The sequence below is a fragment of the Lemur catta genome, chromosome 5 (assembly GCF_020740605.2).
Source record: "Lemur catta isolate mLemCat1 chromosome 5, mLemCat1.pri, whole genome shotgun sequence".
Lineage (NCBI taxonomy): Eukaryota > Metazoa > Chordata > Mammalia > Primates > Lemuridae > Lemur > Lemur catta.
The window spans coordinates 64881809-64890539 of NC_059132.1; the positions used below are offsets into that span (position 1 = coordinate 64881809).

Consider the following 8731-nt stretch of genomic DNA (forward strand, 5'->3'; position numbering starts at 1 on the left):
GAGCTTTCTTTAGACTAAAATTCTGTCAGCCGGGCGCGGTGGCTCACGCCTGTAATCCTAGCTCTGGGAGGCCGAGGCGGGTGGATCGCTCGAGGTCAGGAGTTCGAGACCAGCCTGAGCAAGAGTGAGACCCCCCCCCCCGTCTCTACTAAAAATAGAAAGAAATTATCTGGACAACTAAAAATATATATACAAAAAAAATTAGCCGGGCATGGTGGCTCATGCCTGTAGTCCCAGCTACTAGGGAGGCTGAGGCAGTAGGATCGCTTAAGCCCAGGAGTCTGAGGTTGCTGTGAGCTAGGCTGATGCCACGGCACTCACTCTAGCCCGGGGAACAAAGTGACACTCTGTCTCAAAAAAAAAAAAAAAAAAAAAAATTCTGTCAGTCCTAAAATAATATAATCTATGCCACAAAAATCTCCATAAACTCTTTATATAACACTGCTACAGAAATCTATAAAGTTTAGATTGGTTCTTCCTCTGACAGATTCTACCTTGTTACATTGTAATTTTGCAGATATTGTCAAATTTTACTGTCAGGTATACAGTCCTGTGTCCAACAGGCATAAGTTTCATTTCCAAAAGAGACAACCCTGAGTCAGAAAACTGGGTATTTTGGAAAAGACACCATGGAAGGTTAACCTTAGAACTACATTGGAAAGGATCATTTCCAGTGTTGTTACACACAAATATGCCCTTACACTTTGGAGCATACACCCCGTATCACACTGGGCTCTGGGCAACAGGTGCCTATGCTCTGGGTCCTTTCCTGGCCATGCATCTTCCCATGGGCATGGAGTCCATACTCTATTTACCTGGGCTGCCAAAACTCCCTACGAAAATGGCCCTGATCCTTTTCCCAAGGCCTGCAAAGTCCTCTTTCCTGATCCGTCTTTCTAAGGGTAGACCATGCCATTAGTGTTTGTGCCCCTAGGCCTCGTGGCTCAGGAGTGGCTCTTTGCCAATGGTGTGTATGAAGCTTGGATGTGTGTTGTGCTCACACACGCATGTGTGATGTGAGGCCCTTCAAAATGTGAGATGAAGTCAGGAATGGGAAGACAGAGGGTTAGGGATGTGTATTTTTATTTTCTTTCTCCTCCTTAACTTACCTTTTAAAACGAAGTGCTACTTCAAGTCAACCAGGCACAAGACTTGAATTTATTTAACACAATAAAGAATTTCTATCTAGATCCAAAGCTTATATTATACTTAAACAGTTACCCTAATTAAAGTCAGGAACAATGAGTCAAAGAAATACATATAAATTATTAAACCAGAGGGAGGAGACAGAAAACAGAATGAGGAAAAGAAAGAAGGCGGTTGCGATGGCAAGAGAGTGGTGGGGGAATCCATGGGAAAGTTTTCCTCTCCTCTGGTCTGTCCCTGGACCCAGGAACAACTGAGAAAAAGAAGGAATCTAAAGAAAATTTCCTGTGGTTTCGCATTTTTTTTTCTTTCTGTGTTTCTTACTCTTCAGTAATACTGAGAAATATAACCAGTGTGATTAGGCTTGTTAATTTGGTGCTTTGCTTGTTTTTCAGGTTCTGGAATTCTGAGTGAGTCTGTGCTCCCCCCGCCCGGTCCCGCCCCCCTGTCCTTTCATCTTGTGGTTCACGCGTAGATGTAGCCTCCCAGGGAGGTGTCAAGACCCTAGAGCAGAAATGCGTTGATATTAAAGAGCAAAGGGCAGTCGGTTTGTTTTCCTTGGTTTCTGTGTGAATTAAAAGAACTGATGCAGAACGAAAGTCCCAATAAGAGGCAAGCTGCGGTTCAGGAAATGTGACTCCACACGCCCCAAGAAAGGGGAGAAGAAAAAAGTGGAGGTGCCGGGGATTGAACCCGGGGCCTCGTGCATGCTAAGCACGCGCTCTACCACTGAGCTACACCCCCCTACGCTGAAGGTAGGTTGAAACACTTCTATGACCTGTTACTATTATTTTCGTCTGTAACAATATTTCATTTTTTTAAATTCTTCATACTGGAGACTGTCTCGCAGTTATGCTGGGAGAAAGAAAACTGAATGTTATATCGAATATCCCGTTCTGGTCCTAGGATCTCTTGCTGCTGGTCACCCTCTCGGACGCCCGCTCGACTGCCACCTGCCGGGCAGATAAGGGAGCAGTCCGCCTGGACGGACAATTCAGTGAAAAGTCTGCGATGGGGTGCGCTCTGCTTTAAAAGGTGGCCAGAAAACTGCAAATATAATGCAGGAAGCTAAAAAGAAAAGAGCTCTAAACACTGCTGTGGAGATTTAGGTCCAGGTGGGAAAGAAGACAGGAGGGGAACTGCAGATCGGCTGGTGCGGCCGCGGTTACTGCTCCCGCAGGTCCCCGGCCCAGCCACCGAGCGGAGAACCGGCCCCGGCCGCGCACTGGGAAGAGAGAAGCGAGAAAAACGCACCAGCATTTATGTAGCCCCCCTCTGGGCGGAATTCGCCACTGCATAAAAAGTACGCAGGAGGAAAACATTTGAACGGGTAGGCTTCATCTGCAAAACCAATTAAAAGTATAAACCCTCCTCGCTTGTGGAGAGTTTTTGGGTATAACCGGCAGGCATTTTCTGCCATTCGCCAAAGCTTGGTATGAAAGTCAACCCAGAAATTCGTTTTGGGAGCAAATCCTAAATCCTTCTCCAAGTTTTCTTCTGATTCTCTCTCACCCCTAAAGGACCTGGGTGTTCTTGGAAACTTGAAAATACCATCTTCCCTATGGTTCCTTCCCAGCTCCAGGCCTGGACCTGCAGACCAGTCAAAACCCAGCTGCCCTATGCAGCTACCGGTGGACAGACATGGCGAATGGCCGACTGCAAACGTACAATGCATGGGTCACAGGCGAATCTCAGACCCAAAGATTAACGGGACAAAGGCGTCCTTGGGTTCAGTCGCACGACCTCAAAATATGGCACTGTGGTATTTGAGAAAAGAGCAGAAGCAGACAGATCACTCTGACCTTCTCTGGTCCCCTTCTCTCCAGCAGCAGGACATAAGCGCTAGCTGATCTTCCCCTTAAAGTAGATCATAAGACCTTCACTTCAGAGAGGGGTCTTCCCAATGCCTGGAGGAAAGGAATGAAGATGCAGATGCCAAGAAGAATCTGAACAAAACCGGCTTTACTAAGTTTCTCCCAGTTTGTTACCATTAGATCACACCCTCTTTTGTGCAATTATACTTCTGCAGTACTATCCACTTTATCGAATTTAAGCACAAAAATACAGTAAGTCCGCAATGTTATTGATTGGGTCTTGGAACTACTACTTTAAGCGAAATGACTTATAACGAAACCAATTTTATCATTGACTAATTGATATAAACAAGAGTTAATTTCCTATGGCATATTTGTGGTCATAGAAAAACACTACCCTGAGGTAGAAGGATCGCTTGAGTCCAGGAGTGTGAGGTTGCTGCGAGCTAGGCTGACGCCATGGCACTCTAGTCCAGGCAATAGAGTAAGACTCTGTCAAAAAAAAACAAAAAACAAAAAAAACACCACTACCAAATTTCTAAATAAAGACTCCAAACACTTTTTTTTTTTTTTTAAAACAAGGTCTCGCCCTATCACCCATGCAGTGGCACTGTCATAGCTCACGGAGCCTTGAACTCAAGCTCAAGCTATCCTACTGTCTCAGCCTCCTGGGTAGCTGGCACTACAGGGGTGCACCAAGCCCCCGCTAATTTTTCTATTTTTTATAGAGACCAGGTCTCGCTATATTGCCCAGGCTGGTCTCAAACTCCTGGCCTCAAACGATTCACCCAAAGCGCTGGGATTACAGACTCCAAACACGTCTAATATTAAACATCGAAATAAGTGTGAGCTACACATACATTTAAGAAAATTAATAAAATCAAGTATGATAATTATTATATTTACCCATTTTTTTGGTGAATCAGTGAGTGAATGCAGTGATAGGGGCAGTGGATTAGATGAAGGAATAAATGTAAAGTGAAAATTGTAAGGAGCACCTCCTACCACCACACAGTTCAAAAACAAGAACAAATATGGCAGGCTTGCTGAGTGCTTTAGAATCACACCGTTTATTGTGCATTTATATGATTATTGTATACTTCACGAATTTCTTTTTGCAATAACTTGTATTCATTCTTCATTTTCCTGCTTATTCCAGTTCAGGGTAGTATGTGGCTAGTGCCTAACCCCACTTCTCAGAAAGCCTGGCAGGAACCCACCCTGAATAGAAGACCTTTCCATCCCAGGGTGCACTCACAAACACACACACACACACAGTCACTCACTCACTCACTCAGACTGAGACAATTTAGACATGTCAATGAACCTAACGTGCACATCTTTGGGATGTGGGAGGAAAGCACAGTACCCTGCAGAAAACCCACACAGACTTGGGGAGCATGTGCCAACTCCACAGGGACACTGTCCTGGAGAAAATCGATTTTTTTCTCATCAGCGTTACAACTTTGAATGAAACCACAGTTATTCAAGGACCTGCTGTACACAGATATTCTTATTTCTCTGGATCTTCATTTCTGAAGGTTCCTGTGTCACCTAAAACTCATATTTAATAAATCTGTATGCTTTTCTTTTGTTAATCTATCTTTTGTTTTGAGGTCTCAGCCATGAACCTAGCACTGGGTAAGGAAAGATATTTTTTTCTCCCCTACCCCTTCCTTTAAGTGCTTTTTGGATGACACTGCAGGAATCTCCAAAGGTGGAAAATTACCCAAGAAAGCTCAATAAAAACACGAATTTCCAGGCCTTACCTATGAGAGTGAGATGCTGAATGCTTTCAGAACCTCTGGAAAGGGGCCTGGGAATCTTGTTATTTAAATCTTTCTCTGTTGCATTTGATAATCAGGCAAGTTTGGGAAGCACTGGGCTTGAAAATCTAGTGACAATAAAAGCTGAAACAAGGATCCTGGAGAAAATTAACACAGGGAGAGGAGAAAGACTGGAAGGGAAGGGGGAATCCCAGAGCAGGAGACAGAAGAAGAGGTGGGAGGAAGTGTACTGCAAGGTGGGGCCTTAAAGATGAATGCTCAGATCTGGACATGTTTAAGATCCCCAATACTCCTATGCTTCCTCCAGGTACTAGAGAAGACAGAAAGCCCTTTGCTCTAAGATGAGGGAGCAAAAGGTGTCTATCCTTCTAGGTCAGCCATTTGGAAAGTTTAGGTGCATCAGAATCATCTGAAAGGCCTATTGAAACATATATTGGAAACACCCTCCTCCAAATTTCTAATTTAATAGGTCTGAGGTGGGGCCCAAGAATTTTCAGTTCTAACAGGTTTCCAGATTATGCTGATGGAGATCCTAAGACCAAATTTCAGAACCTCTGTAGGAAAAACCCAGCTTGTTTTGCCTGAGACTCTTGTGACTTTAAGAGTGTCTCACTTGAACTGAGTTTCTGGATGGATGCATCTCCTAAAGTGTATGTTTGAAGTTCTTTGGTCACGTATAGCTGCCATTCAAAACTAGTACCGGGAAGGCAACCTATGTGGTTTTCAGGGAGCAGTGCTGGGTATCCAAGCGAGAGGTGTGCCTCCTTAGGCTTGGTCGGTTCCAGCTGCAGGGAGAAAGGCTGACTTAGTTTCCTTGCTTGCCTGTTTGCCTGCTTATTTTTAGCACATCTAGTTGGGAATCCAAGGCAAAAAATAAGAAAAGGCAGACTGTAGACAAATGCATACATTTTACAAGATTATCAGAAAAAAATGAAGTTTCTGAGTTTGGGCATCTAAGCAGCATTTTACTCCCAGGATCCTGGGTTCAATCTGATCCATGTGCACCCAAATTATGTCTTTCTTCTCCAGGTATAAAGCTGTCAAAACCTGGCTTGCTTCTGGGGACTCTTTTTACAGCATTTGCAGCTGGCTCTTGTGCTGCTCACACACTGTTATTGGCTAGAAAGAAGTCTCAAGAGCAGAACTATGAGTAAGCTAGGGTTGCTACACAATCGGAGGGCAATGGTTCAACATTTTGTTAATCATCGACCCTGTTCTCTGTTCTACTCTAAGGAAGGCATAATGGGTGGCTCCTACAATCAGTGGAACAATGCTTAAGGTCTATACTAGCAAAGGCTTTGGGGATAAAAAAAAAAAAAAAAAAGAAAGAACCTGTATGCACTGGAAAAGGAAGGTGGGTGCCACAGCATTTAGATACTCTATGGATTTGCAGACCAAGAAAGATGGAGAGTGTCTTCAGGAAATAAACACACACACACACACACACACACACACACACACACACAGAGAGAGAGAGAGAAGCAGTTTGAATGATGTGAATGTTGTTGCCTTTCACCAAGCTAGTAAGTAGAGAAGGAGGAGCAGGATTTATGCTTTTTTGGTTATTTTTATTTGCAGGAAGTGGGATGGTATGCAGAAGGGGATGAAGATAAGTTTGGTTTTGGACAAGAATTTAAAATACTTATGAGAAAGTCTCATGGAAATGTCTGACAAGCATTATGATCCATGGATTTTAAACTCTACAGAGAACTCAAATCTATAGATTTTGATTTTTATGTGTCTATAGGAGAGAGTACCCATGAAAACTGGGTACCAGATTGAAAAGTAACCTTTGAGATTTAGGGATTGGAATTTATTAATGAAATTCATGGAAAATTGATGAAGATTCTTTGCCTGATCCAACTTTAGTCAGGCTTCTGAATCTTCTCCTGCACCCATCTGTGTACTTCTTTGTAAAATCCCGTTTTAGCAAAGGACTCTACTAAGTCAGTTTAACAAGAACCTCCCTCCCTCTATATCTGATTACCTCAATATCTGATCTGGTTCCTCATGCTCCACCATTCCCAAGGTGATGTCTGATCACCCTGGCCTGTCTTCAGCAAGAATCCTGTTAGGTTGGTTTAGCCACAATCCTCCTTACCCCCTGATATTTCCTCTTAGTAAGTTTCTATCCACTGACCCCCACCCTGCTCCTTGCCCATTCTGTTTTCAGAGTTGAACCCAATCTGTCTCTCCCACTGCAAAATCCCACTGCAGTGATCTGTATACCTACCACCAGGCATTTTTATTTCTAACTTTGTTTTGACTGCATTTTTAAATGTAATCAGCAAGTTTTGAAAATATTGAGGCATTTTGAAGCATCCTGGAGTTCCCCCAAGTGACTTCTCTATGATCTCCTGCTTCTTACATAAGTGCCAGGGAGATGAGAATTATGTACCCTCTTGAGTACAGTAAGAGCATATGGAGCTCTCAGTGTCCAGGTTCCTACAGACTTCCATTCACACTTCCCTCTCTCACCAAGGTTTTTACTTTCTCTTCATGTGATGCAGTGGGAGAGTGAAAAGCACAGAAGTTTTTGGACTTCAAAAGGGGATTCTTTGAAAATCTCCTGGAATTCCATTATTTTCCCCTTCAAAGACAGACCTAATATTGTCTAAGGACAGTAAAAATGAGAAAAGTGGAATAAAAGAGAACAGAAAGCAAGAGAGGAAACCAAGCACATATTTCTGGATCTGTTTTGCAGTGGACACAGGGTGTAAAGTATATGTGGAAAAAAGAATGGGACTGAAGCCAAAGTAAACACAGAAAAGGGGGTAGAAGTAAGGGCAGGAAAACGGACCCAGTTAGGAATTGCTCTTCTCTGAGCAGAAGAAAGTGTAGAGGATAGTTTTGGATGATAACCAGGTAAAGGAAGTCAGAAATAGAGTGGCAGCAAGTTAGAAGGCTTAGCATTCTCAGGTTAACCAGATGGCATGAAAAAGGAGAGAAAAAAAATCTCAATGAACTCTCATTCTTTTTGTTTCAAAATTAGAGCCCTGTGAGAAAGCTGGCAATTGAATTTTAACTCACAAAGATCTCAGATCCTAATATTATCACTATTCAGGATATAAACCTCTTAGCTCTGTTCTGGCCTCTTTGGAGGAAGGATTAGGACCATGAATCATAATATCAGTCACAACTGTCCTTCTGCAGTCCAAGAGGGTGACACAAACCTCAGGTGGGTCTGATTTCAATTCATTAAAAGATGAGCTACATATTCTTTTCACAGTAAGAGAATCCCAAGGCTGATGATAAAGATGAGAAAATATCTTCCAGGGGATTTTTTAAATCAGTTTCAGTAATTTCAATATATTCAGTTTCAACAGTTGCATGTAACTTCAAATATTTTGCTTTACTTGAAAATATTCACCAAACTTTGAAAAAGGGGAGAGGAATCCATTAATTAAAGTTCCCTGTGTGTTTGTTGCATTAAATACACTTAGAGTGTTCAATTTATTTAAAGAGAGTGAGAATTTCCTTTAATACTAAGATGTGAATCTGAGTAGAGAATACTCTTCGATTTTTACATTTAGCTCCATATTTGTTCATGGTGACATTGTGTTTTATTAATAGTTGCTGCATGTTTAGGCAATATTTGCAGCTCTTAGAGTCAAGATTAAGCTACCTTTCTACAATGAATTGGGACATCTTTATTCCTTTTTTGTGCTCCACAGAAATTTAGGTAATCCTGTATGGAATGACAGGAAGCCCTCATATTATTATTCCAAATCTTGTGCTCATTTTGGGACATCCCCCCCCCCCCCACTCCTGGTCTCTTCCTCATCAATGTCCATGGGTTCCAGCCCTGAGCTAGATGTCAAAGCCCAAAGTAGGCACTCTAAAAGTGTTGACTGAACAATTTGGAGATAATTTGAGCTTGGTCTTAGCTGCAAAAGAAGAGACTACGGAAGAGAACACTGGGGAAAATAGAAGTTGCTGGAAAAGACTCTCTTTGTGGGAAAGAGTATAGGGTTTGGGAGGGGA

General features: G+C 42.7%; 1 non-coding gene across 1 annotated transcript; it reads right to left on the reverse strand.

Annotated features, from left to right (window-relative positions):
• Nucleotides 1-1818: 1818 nt before the first annotated feature.
• Nucleotides 1819-1890, reverse strand: TRNAA-AGC. The gene has a single exon. It is a non-coding gene; the product is annotated as a tRNA-Ala (tRNA).
• Nucleotides 1891-8731: the final 6841 nt, after the last annotated feature.